A 12133-nucleotide genomic window follows, 5' to 3' on the forward strand; every position below is an offset into this window, starting at 1 on the left:
CCTACTACCAAAAGAGGCCCTTTTAGACCCTGCCCAGAACTATGGCCAATGCCTATTCAGGCTGTTCCTTATTTGCGCAGAGAGGCTATTAATGGTTTCAATATTGCTCCTGCCTACCTAGGTCTAACTTTTTGTAAGACTCCCTTCTATTTCTGAGCCTCTAGCACTGTTGTAAACATGCTTAGCACTGTTGTAAACATGCTGTCTATTTCAGTTTCAAGATCCTGTCTTTCTCATTCTTTCACTCTCAAAATGTTTATTGAGTACTTTATATATGGCAATTGCTAAACCAGTATCCCAGAATATTACTATGAAGAGGGCAAATGCTGTCCCAGGCCTCAGGGAACTTATACACCAGGAGAGAAGGCAGGTGAAAGGTAAACGAAGAGACAAATTAAAAAAAAATGATTTCCAGTGGTAATGAGTGCTATAAAGGAGGCTCTGAAGGTGAGTTAATGAATGACTAACTTCAGCCTCCCAAGTAGCTGAGACTACAGGTGCGCACCACTACGTCCAGCTAATTTTTGTATTTTTAGTAGAGACGGGGTTTCACCACATTGGCCAGGCTAGTCTCGAACTCCTGACCTTTTGATCTGCGTGCCTCTGCCTCCCAAAGTGCTAGGATTACAGGCGTGCGCCACTGCGCCCAGCCTGTGCATCTTTTCTTATACGTACTTTAAATACTCAAGTTCAGCACCTATCAGACTGCAATGATAAAACAATTTTGGAATACTCCTTGTTGCAAGGATATAAAAAAATAGGCTCTCATAGTCGTTGCTGATGAGGATGACAGTAGGAGCAATATTTTTGGAAGCTCACTTTTCAGAGGGGGCCCCTTTAGTAGAGAAGCCAGAGAAACCCCAGTCTGAAACGTAAAGGAAAAGGATACAGGAGGAAGGCAGGGAAAGAAGCCAGGCTGCATTGTGCTGTGGGTACAAAAAAATCCAAGTGGAAAGTCACTGCTTGTTTTTTAGAGGGAATCAAAGAAGGCAAGAATGAGGACAGGGAGCTAAGGAGGTGAGGCTGGAGATAATGTCTGGGACCAAGTCAAGTCCAGCCTTACAGATTAGAGCAAAGAGTTTAAGATGGTCTCATTTGTAACTTAAGAAAGTCCTGCATCATTTAAGTCTGTATTCTCCAGTGCTTCTCAAGGTGCTTGAATCAAGGAGAAAATTAACAAGACTTTGTTTGAGAAGTACACTGACCCCCTGTAGCTTTCTTCTATCTCTGCCTGGCACCCATCAGTTCCTGTGACAGCTGCATGAACACTACAAATATGCCCAGAGTTAAAGAAATGATATCTTTCACTTCCCCAACATCTGTTATGCTCTTCCACATCTTTGCCCCCTTTAAAACAAACAACTGAAATTTCCATCCCTGAAGTACACTTTACTCAATGATAAAATCGGCCAATGATTACTGAGCATTTCTATGTGCTCGGAATTCTTCCAAGTGCTTTGCCTATATTGACTCATTTCATCTACTGAGTAACTCTATAAAGTAGGTTTTAATATCACCTACATTTTACAGGTGAGAAAACTGAGGCAAAAAGAGATTAATCATTTTGACCACAATCACACAAGTGGTAAGTGGGAGGGCAGGATCTCCAGAGACGACATCCTTGCCTGCTAACGTGACATTTCTCTCCAGCAAGTGCCAGCATGTGGAATTGCAATCTTACCATTGATTTCACCAAAGGAAGCATTTTGAGACATAAAATGATGTTCCTGTTGCACATTTTACTTATGTGCAGTTCATAATTTTGCATATTTTATTTGATGTCCTTCAAACTGCTTTTGCTTGTCAGATATGAACTTCTGAGCACCTCATGCAGAAGCATTTTGAGACCTCATCTGGTTGTGTTGCCTACCTGCCTGGCAGTTTGGTTTCTACGGCACTGCTATCATTATAAGTGCTGTGCAACTGTTCAAATATTCTGTTCGCCTCTTATTATAAGAAGCAGTAGAAAATGGAAAGTAAAACTCAGGTATTGATACTAAGGATACAAAACACTCCCTTACTTCAATTAAGCTAAAGATGAAAATCATTGCCCATATAAAAAGAATCAACAGTTTGCTTTGCTCAGTTGCCCACTGGACTTAAGCTGGTGAAGCTGTTCAACGATGAATAAAAATAAAATTTTTTATGTTTTATAAATATGTGTATAAAATATTGGAAATATAGGAAATATGTCTGAGGCACAGTACAATTAGTACATTTTACTTTTTTATTTATTTTACTCTGTAGGAAGAGACCTTCTATAAAAATGTAAGCCTATTATTCAACTTTTGGGTGTTGGACTTTCATTTGAAAGTAGGAGAGTAACAGTATTTATTAATTTTCTTCCTCATGTGCTAGTAGTGCAAATATTTTGCTAATATGCCATATCACATATCATATCACATCCTGTCCAAGCCCCGCTTGATAAGTCAATGTGTACTCACACACAAACACATATAAATTCACTTTCCGGTTCTGTCTGACATACCAAAGAGTTCAGAATTTACAGAAACGTCCACTTACCTTGAACTAGTAAGTATTCTCTTGCCTTTCTTCTGTTTTTATTGTAAGAATCCTCAAATTTTGTTTGCTGTGCATAGATGTCATCTTTTTCTTTCACACATTCTTTCTTCTGGATTTCTCATCAAAGCCTGTAATATAGAAGAGAGAAGCTCCTTAATTTCTGTAGGCACAGGGAAAGCAACTATAAATCTCAAGGCAATGACACTTCTAATTTATTCCTAATTTTTCCCTGGCTGACTACAGTTTAATCACAGTTTTAGAAATTCACCTAATTACATGAGATTTAGAATAGAGTTCTCTCAAAATACAGATGAAATTGAGGCTAGTCTCCTTAACAACTAAAGATTTCATACCAATTTGGCTTCTTACAGGATGCATGTCACCGACTATACCGTGTTAGACTTCTACTGTCTCTGTAGGAGGAGATTCTGAAGTGCTCAAACTTATCTACACTCAGCTGCAAAATCAGTGCTGTCAAAGTGGGAGAGAGAACTCAGTAATACATCCCCTAGGAAGCCATGTTTCAGAGTTACTGAAACCAGAATGGCATTCCTGAATCTGGTTTTTAACAGATGTCAGTGTGGTGAGAATGAAACACGTCATGAATACTGATGAAATCTAGCATGCATATCATGCCATAAGATATCCTCATTTATATGTATTTCTCATTCTCCCTACTACAGAAAAGAAAACAGCTTTCCCCCCAGAAGCTCTGCTTCAGCCAATAAGCACGCTTCTCCCTTGTCACTTGTGAGGTCACACTGTTTCACACACACCCGTGTGTAAAAACAGGGCAAGGAGGAAGGCAGAAGTGGCAGATGTGGCATCCCTTGTTCTGCCATGTGGTAAGCGAAACTCTCTGTGGCACCATCTGCATGGTACCTCCCCACACCACCTGCCCCTCCTCTCCCCCTGGATGTGCAGCAAGGCATCTAGGTGCAAAGTGGCACAAGAAGCAGGAAGTCAATGGGATTTCTTCACAAACACCTTTGCCCTCTCTCTCCTTACTGATGCCATAGGACAAAGGCATTTTTCTAGCAGGAACTCAATATTCAAGAAGTTCAACTCAAATAAGGGCACAGGAAGAAGAATAGGTTGAGAGTTTCTTACAGGCAATATTTTTTAGTACCCTTTTAGGAGGAAAACATATTGGGCATGGGGTCATGGTTTGGGTAGTACTAAAATCGGTATGAAGAACTCTCCACCCAGTCATCCTCTTGGCCTTCATGATCTCTCCGTGAAACATTAGGCAAAGAGAAGGTACACTAGAGATGTGTTTTATCTAAGCCGCCACTTTACAGATGAGATAAATGAGGTGTAGAAAGAGAGGGAAAGAGAAAGCAACTTGTAAAATGTTTCACAGGGCAGAGCTGGCATTGGAATGACTCAGTGTATTTTCTGCCTCGTCACATCATCTCTCCACAACTTTCTTGTGTCTGCCTAGTGACAAAAGCTCCTTGAGGGATTAAGCCTTGTAAACAATGATATACTAAGCAGTGACTTATGTCACATGCCAAGAACTAGTTAAATCCCTTACTTATTTAGTGGGTGTTAACAAAAACTATACAGTTGCTGTCAACTTGGATCACAAAGGCAGAAGAAAGAGAAATAAACAGATACCTCCTGATGGCCATCAACAGTTACTGTTTATTAAGTGACCAACATAAGCCATACACTATGCCAGGCATGTAACTGTATTGCTGCTAATGCTTCTAGAAACTCTGAAGATAATACGGATGCTATTATACCAGGAAGATAAATAAACCAAGTCAGGGAAACAAGATACCTTGCCTGAGGTTACACACAAGTAGTTAGTTCTTGGCTTCTATGGCCACATGCACACTGACTTCCTGCCTGCAACAAACAGTATAATTACCAAAGAAATATGCACCTATTGGAAAACCCCAGAACCCAGGAAAAGAAACAAAGTGGACAGTATTTGGAAGGAAACTAAAGGGAGAAAGAAAGGAAAACAGAGATAAGAGCATTGTGGGAATCTATTCTATAACCGTGAACACGCAGGAGGGATATGTCTTAAGATCTATGGATACATCAAATATGCGAATATAACTAAAGCACTTGACTCCACCTATAAACTCTGGTACAAGATACTTGTGATATTGGGTATCTGGGAATGAGCAAAGAAATTTAAGATCTCAATGAGATGGGGTAGATGAGTTACAATCACCCACTGTGTTAGCTTGCTAGGGCTGCCATAACAAAATGCCAAAGACTGTGTGGCTTACACAACAAAAATGTGTGTTCTCACATTTCTGGAGGCTGAAAGTCCAAGATCAAGGTGTCAACAAAGCTGGTGTCCTCTGGGGCCTCTCTTCTTGGCTTGCAGATGGTCACCTCTTTACGTGGTCTTTCCTCTGCACCCAAACACCCCTGGTACCTCTTTTTGTGTCCATATTTCTTCTTATAAAGACACCAGTCACACTGTATTAGGGACCATCCTCAAGGCCTAATTTTAACTTAATCACCTCTTTAGAGATGCTATCTACAAATACAGGCACATTCTGAAGTAGGACGAATTAGGACTTCAATATATCAATCAAGGGGCTGGCAAAAATCAGCCCATAACACTCACCAAGTGACTGGTTCTGGTGCCACAAAGATGAAAATCCAGACACGTGAAAAGTAACAACCTGTCATCAACCTTCAGTGTCATTTATGAAGAGTTGAAGCCCTCTAATGTTTGAACTCAAGTTCAGAAATCTAACTGTCAGTGTCATTTATGAAGAGCTGAAGCCCTTAATATTTGAACTCAAGTTCAGGAATCTAAGGGTTTACTATAGGTTTTGGTTTAAAAAAAAAAAAAAAAGGAGAGGAAGGCCATTCAATAAACTTTGGTCATAATGGTCTAAACCAAGAGTCAGAAAACTATTGCTTGTCAGTTAAATCCAACATGCTGCATGTTTTTCTAAATAAAGTTTTATTGGCACACAGCCACATCCATTCATTTATGTATTGATTGTCTATGGCTGTTAGGGTGCTACAACTCCAGAGTTGAATAGGTGTAACAGAAACTGTCTGGTCCACAGGGCTGAAAATATCCACTATCTGGCCCTTTACAGAGAAAGTTTGCCAACTCCTGGTTTGAACTATGTTAATCAGATTTCTTTACAGTAGGGCTTTTCAAAGTCTTCTCAATCTTCAAGGAGAAGATACGTAGAAAAATTACATCTTACGTAGGAGGTGGTTTCTAAAGTCAGTTCAAAGTGAAAACTGTATAGTCAAAATCAACACTGAAAAATCCCTTAGGGAAAGTGCCAACATAGAGCCCACCATACTACATCATCATGAATATAGCCAGTTTTTCCTTCAAAGTGGCAACAGATCAAAGTTTCTTTGAGCACTACATAAAAGAATTGGCTCTATTTATGAACCATTTGTATAAATAGATGCATATCTTTAAATAACAGAATTACTTTCAGCATAAGAGACTTGAAAAAACTGAGAGCAATCATAGGACAGGAGATTCAGTTACCATCTCCTATTCACTTGTTGAATTTGCAGAAGTTATATATGCACTGGAAATGGCTCTACTGGATGGAGTGTGCTTCCTTTTTCAGCTTACTTAACCAGAGAATTTCTCTTTCTCAATTTCTCTTTCTCATAGAAACCTCTAATATATGCAATCTCTAATAATAAATCTGTATTAATAAAACCTCTAATAATGCAATCAATGTTCTGTGGAGCACATTTTTGGAAATGCTGAAATACTAAAAAAACATAGGTGTTATGGATCAATTAATCGTACAGAAATATATACAGTGCTTTCTTAACACTGATAATAAAAGAAGCATAGGGTAAACCACAATGAGATACCATCTCACACACACTAGGGTAGATATTTGGGGAATGAAAGAGAAATAAGAAGTGTTGGTGAGAATGTGGAAAAACCGGAGCTCTAGTGCATTGATGATGGGATTGTAAAATGGTGCAGACCCTATGAAAAGCTGTTCAGCAGTCTCTCAAAAAGTTAAATACAGAATTACTGTATGATCCAGCAATTCCATCTCTGGGCAGATACCCAAAAGAATTGAAAGCAGGGCCTTGAACAAATATTTGTACACCAGTGTTCATAGGAACATTATTCACAATAACCAAAGGTGGAAACAATCCAAATGTCCATCAACAGATTAATGGATAAATGAAAAATGGCATATACATACAATGGACTATAATTCTGTTCACCTTAAAAAGGAATAAGAGTCTGATATATGAATGAGTCCTGGAAACATGATATTGAATGAAATAGGCCAGACATGAAATGATAAATATTGTATGATTCCACTTACATGGAGTAATTAGTATCTACAATAGTTGAATGGTAATCACTATCTAGAATAGTTGAACTCACAGAGACAGAAAGTAGAGCAGAGGTTACAAGGGGCTGGGGGTACTGGGAAATGGGAAGTTATTGTTTAATGAGCATAGAGTTTCAGTTCAGGATGATGAAAATGTTCTGGAGATGGATGGTGGTAGTGGATGTACAGCATTGTGAATGCAGTTAGACAGGGTCTTACTCTGTCACCCAAGCTGGAGTGCAGTGGCACAATCATGGCTCACTACAGTCTCAACCCCCTAGGCTCAAGCAACCCTCCCAAATCAGCCTCCTGAGCAGCTGGGACCAGAAGCATGCACCATCATGCCCAGCTTTTAAAAAAAAGTTTCTGTAGAGACGAGGTCTCATTATGTTGCCCAGGCTGGTCTGGAACTCCTAGGCTCAAGCAATCCTCCTGCCTCTGCCTTCCAAAGTGCTGGGATCACAGGCATAAACCACCGTGCCTGGGGATTTTTAAATTGTTAAAATGGTAACTTTTGGACTGGGTGCAGTGGCTCACGCCTGAAATCCCAGCACTTTGGGAGGCTGTGGCAGCAGATCAGGAGGTCAAGAGATCAAGACTATCCTGGCCAACATGGTGAAATGGCGAAACCCCGTCTCTACAAAAAATACAAAAATTAGCTGGGCATGGCAGTGCGTGCCTGTAATCCCAGCTACTCTGGAGGCTGAGACAGGAGAATCAATTGAACACAGGAGGTGGAGGTTGCAGTAAGCTGAGGTTGTGTCACTGCACTCCTGTCTGGGTGACAGAGCAAGATTCCATCTCAAAAAAAAAGGTAACTTTTGTTTATGTATGTGTGTGTGTGTGTGTGTGTGTGTGTGTGTATATATATATATATATATTATATATACTAGTATACTATACATACTCATATATAATATATACACTATTATATATGTAGTATCATATAATAAAATAAATATTAATTAAAATAATATATAATATATGCTATATTATATACAATAATATATAGTAGCATATATACTATATAGAGTAGTATATATAGTATTACATTATAATAATATACTACTATACCATTACTATATAGTGTACATTATAAAAGTATATGTAATACTGTTATGTATACTACTATATAATATATAACTGCATATACTACTATATTATAGTATACTACTATACTATAATTATATAATATATATTAACATAGTACATATTAATATATTAATAATTATATAATATAATCATATAGTAATAATATATTAAGAATCATTAACAATAAATTACTATTACATATATTAATATATTATATATATATATATATATACTGTTGAGATAGGGTCTTGTTCTGTCACTCAGGCTGGAGTGCAGTGGTGTGATAGTGGCTCACTGTAGCCTGGAACTCCTTGGCTCGTGTGATCCTCCCACCTCAGCCTCCTGAGTAGTTGGGACTACACAGGCAGCATTACCACATATAGGTAACTTTTAACTTTTTTTGTAGAGACAGGTTCTTGCTTTGTTGCTCAGACTGTTCTCGGACTCTTGGTTTCAAATGATCCTTGGGCCTTGGCAACCCAAAGTGCTAGGATTGCAGACATAAGCCACGGCATCCAGCCTTGTTATGGATGTTTTACCACAACAAAAAAATGTTCAAGGAAAAAAAGGATGTAGAAGCAAAATTGTAGGAATGGGGATGGGGATGTCTAATTATTTAGACATCACTTGATGGTGTCATTCTGCTAAAAAAAACTAGTTGTTGACAAATTCCTGGCTTGCTTAGGTGACAATTTCAAAACTTGGAAGGCAGAGGATACTACAAGGGGGAGTGTTCATCCAGGAAAATCTTTTGGGCAATAGAGAAATGAAGCAAAAAAAGTGGTCACACACTCTTGGAGTTCAAAGCAGTGGAGGGAGGGATGCTGGGGTCCTTGCTTGGCTCCTCTCTGGTTCCAGCACTGCCGTCCACCACCCAATCTCCATCCTCACCCTTCCACTCACCCCCATTCACTGTACATTCAGCAGCCAAAGTGGGTGTAAAATATGGAATATACAGAAGAAATTGCAACAAGCTCGTATCTATGTGCCCATCACTCGAAACTAACAAATGTTTTTCATATTTTTTCACATCCTGTCTTTACTCTTTTAAGTGATAGAACCACACAGAATTTATCTTCTATGTTAATTTCTCCAGTCCAATTTTTTCTTCATCTTGAGAGGCAACCATTATTCTGAATTTGGTAGATATTTAGTTTGCATGTGTGTGTGCATGTGTGTTTAAATATATTCTATGATATTGTAATTTTAAAACTTTTTATAAGGTATATTATGCTATTTATTATATTTTACTCAACATTGTTTTTTGTAAAGTATATTTTTAGAAAGTGCATTATGCTGTTTATTATATTTTACCCAACATCATTTTTTGAGATATAGATTATTAACCATTGCATAGTGCTCTGTGATACGACCGAATCATAGTCTAATCTCCATTTGTGGACTGATGGCTAATGGGTAGCATCTGATTGTTATAACAAAGGATGTGACAGCACACATCCTCCTGGTTCTCCTTTTGTACCCAGGCCTCTCTGTTTAGTTGTGAGAGGTATTTGGGGCACAACCTATGTGTGAGTACCACTGTGTGAGTATATGCAGGAATTGCTCCTGGTAAATCTCACTCAGGGTGGTCCAACCCTTCTAGCTATTATTTGGAAATGTGGGAGAATCTTTTGTGAGATGGGGATGGGATGGGGCGGGAATGCTAAGTTTTCTATAGTGCATGAGAGTCCTGAATAACAAAGACTTGTCCCCCACAAAATACCAACAGCTCCTTCTTTGAGAAACACTGCTGATTTCCGTCCCAAAGTAGAATCTTTGTGTTGTAGAATCTGTGTTGTAGAATTTGTGTTTAGAAGTCTAACAGGGAAACAACAACTTGCTCTCCACAGCGCCACCTGCCACAGCTCAGAGTGCTTTTTACCTCAATTCTTTGCCAAGTTTTACTGTCAGCCTTTTGAATTTCTGCTATTCTGATGGGCATAAAATGCAACTTCATTCTGATTTTTAAATGTGCATTTCCTGCTTTTCACTGTGGAAAATCTTTTCATATTTTTTACAGCTCATTCGTGTCTCCCCCATGTGGAAGTGCCCGTTAATAAGCTGTCTATTTTCCTATTGGGTAGTTTAAATTTCCCTTTTTGATTTGTAGGAGTTAGTTAGAGATTCTGAAAACTTGCTTTTGGTAGTTATTTGGGGTTGCAAATGCCTTCCACCAGTTCGTTGCTTGTCTTCTTATTTTATGGTACCATGTTATGCAGAAATTACACATTTTGATATAGTGAAATTCAATCTTGAGTGTGATTTCTGGGTCTCCAGTTTATAAAATCTACTTTATTCTAAGATCACAAAGATATTCTCTTTTTTCCCCATCTAAAGGTTTTACATTTTTATTTCTTATATTTAAGTTTTTAATCCATCTCACAGTTTATTCTTGTAGAAAGTATGATGTAGGAATCTGATTTTTTTCTCTTATGGGATATCGGTTGTAACGATACCATTTACTTCTGATACTGTGTTTTCCTCTCTAACTTCTAAAGCCTCCTGTACCATATAGAAAGAACTGTATTTGTTTAGTCCATCGTTGGGCTCTCTTTTCTGTCCTATCAATCTATTTTTCAATTATCCTTATAATACTGTCGATGGCTTTATAATAAATTTTGATAGGGGAAGTCCCAATCTTTTATTCTTTCACAAAACTCCCTTACTAAATTCTTAAATGTGGCTGGGTGTGGTGGCTCAGGCCTGTAATCCCAGCACTTTGGGAAGCCAAAGTGGGTGGATCACTTGAGGCCAGGAGCTTGAGATCAGCCTGGCAATGTGGTGAAAACTTATCTCTACTAAAAAAAAAAAAAATACAAAAATTAGCGTGGTGTGGTGATATACACTTGTAATCCAAGCTGCTTGAGAGGCTGAGGCAAGAGAATGCTTGAACCTGGGAGGCAGAGGTTGCACTGAGGCAAGATTGTGTCATTGCACTCCAGTCTGGGCAACAGAGTGACAGGCTCTGTCAAAAAGAAAAAAAAAAAAATTCTTGAATACTTACATTTCCATTCAAATTTCAGAATGCTGTTGGGATTTTGCTTAGAACTACAATGAATTTATAAATACTTACAATGAATTTATAAATACTTATAAATACTCAACATTTCATGATACTTATCTTCCTCTTCTATGTATATGTTATATCTTGTCATTTCTTTAGTTCTTTTAAAAATAATTTACAATAACTTTTTTTTCCTGAAACAGATATATATCTTCTTAAAACTTACTCTAAGTTTCTGAATGGTTTTGAGCTCTGGAATGATTTTTTTAAAAACCCAAATCTGAAGATAGCAAACCATCCCTCCCTGAATGTAACTCCCCTGAGGCTTTCTGTTACATTTAGAAAGAAATTCAAACTCTATACTGGAACATGATTATAGGACGTGGTTTCCTATCTTCCTCCTGGACTTTATATTGTATCTTCTGTTAGTCATTCAGCTTTAGCCACAGTGGTTTTCTTTACTTTTTTTTTTAAGGTTAGAAGTAGTCAAGTGAGGCAGTGAGAGTAGAGTGGTTTTCTTTATGTACCCAAACATACCAAGCTAATTTTATTTTGGGACCACTGTCCTTGCAGCTTCATTTTTTTTTCTGGAATCTTGTTCACCAGATATGCATATGGCTAGTTTCCTCCTGCTGTTTGGACCCTAGTTCAGATGTCTGTTCTCAGAGGAGCTATCCCTGACCACCAGAAAATAGCCCTCCAATCATCCATAATGACATAGCTTCTTTATTTCTTCACAGCACTTGCCAGTATTTGAAATTATCTTCTTTGAACTCTTTATTGGGGTATTATTCCCCAAGATAGACCATAAGCTCCACATGACTGAGTACCTTGCTGTCTTCTTTTCTGTTTCCCCTACAACAGTTCCTGGCACATAGCAGCTGTTCAATGAATGTGAGCTGAATGGATAAGAGAGTGGAAAAAAATAACCTCGTGTGGATCTCCCCTAATGCCCCTGGTTGCTCCTTCTGTGTCCTCTCACATCAACAAAGGGGTATTTCCTTTCTCCAGCTGGCCACACATATATTAGTGGTAAATAATGATGTAAGACATTTCCAGTGTCTTGAAGAAATAGTTTAAATGCAGAAATACTTATAAAAGGGATTCCAAACACCTTTAAGTTCTGCACACAGGTTTCCAAATGGCTTAGAACAGTGAAAGCACTACTCTCTATTCGGCCCATTTCTACTCCTAAGAC

At 38.3% G+C, this 12133-nt stretch overlaps 1 protein-coding gene across 2 annotated transcripts in view; it reads right to left on the minus strand.

Moving 5' to 3' along the window:
* The window catches only part of FRMD4B (FERM domain containing 4B), a 364030-nt gene that overhangs the window by 249914 nt on the left and 101983 nt on the right, over nt 1-12133 (minus strand). The window contains exons 1-2 of one of the 2 annotated variants that reach the window (XM_032290458.1): nt 2877-3034; nt 2524-2651 (exon numbers count right to left, since the gene is read on the minus strand). The gene's annotated coding sequence lies outside the window, so the exon portion shown is untranslated. Of the gene's footprint in view, nt 1-2523; nt 2652-2876; nt 3035-12133 lie in introns of those variants that run through there. The other variant, XM_032290457.1, reaches the window with a different exon arrangement.

This window comes from Sapajus apella, unplaced genomic scaffold (assembly GCF_009761245.1).
Source record: "Sapajus apella isolate SASKATOON/1434 unplaced genomic scaffold, GSC_monkey_1.0 scaffold23, whole genome shotgun sequence".
NCBI lineage: Eukaryota > Metazoa > Chordata > Mammalia > Primates > Cebidae > Sapajus > Sapajus apella.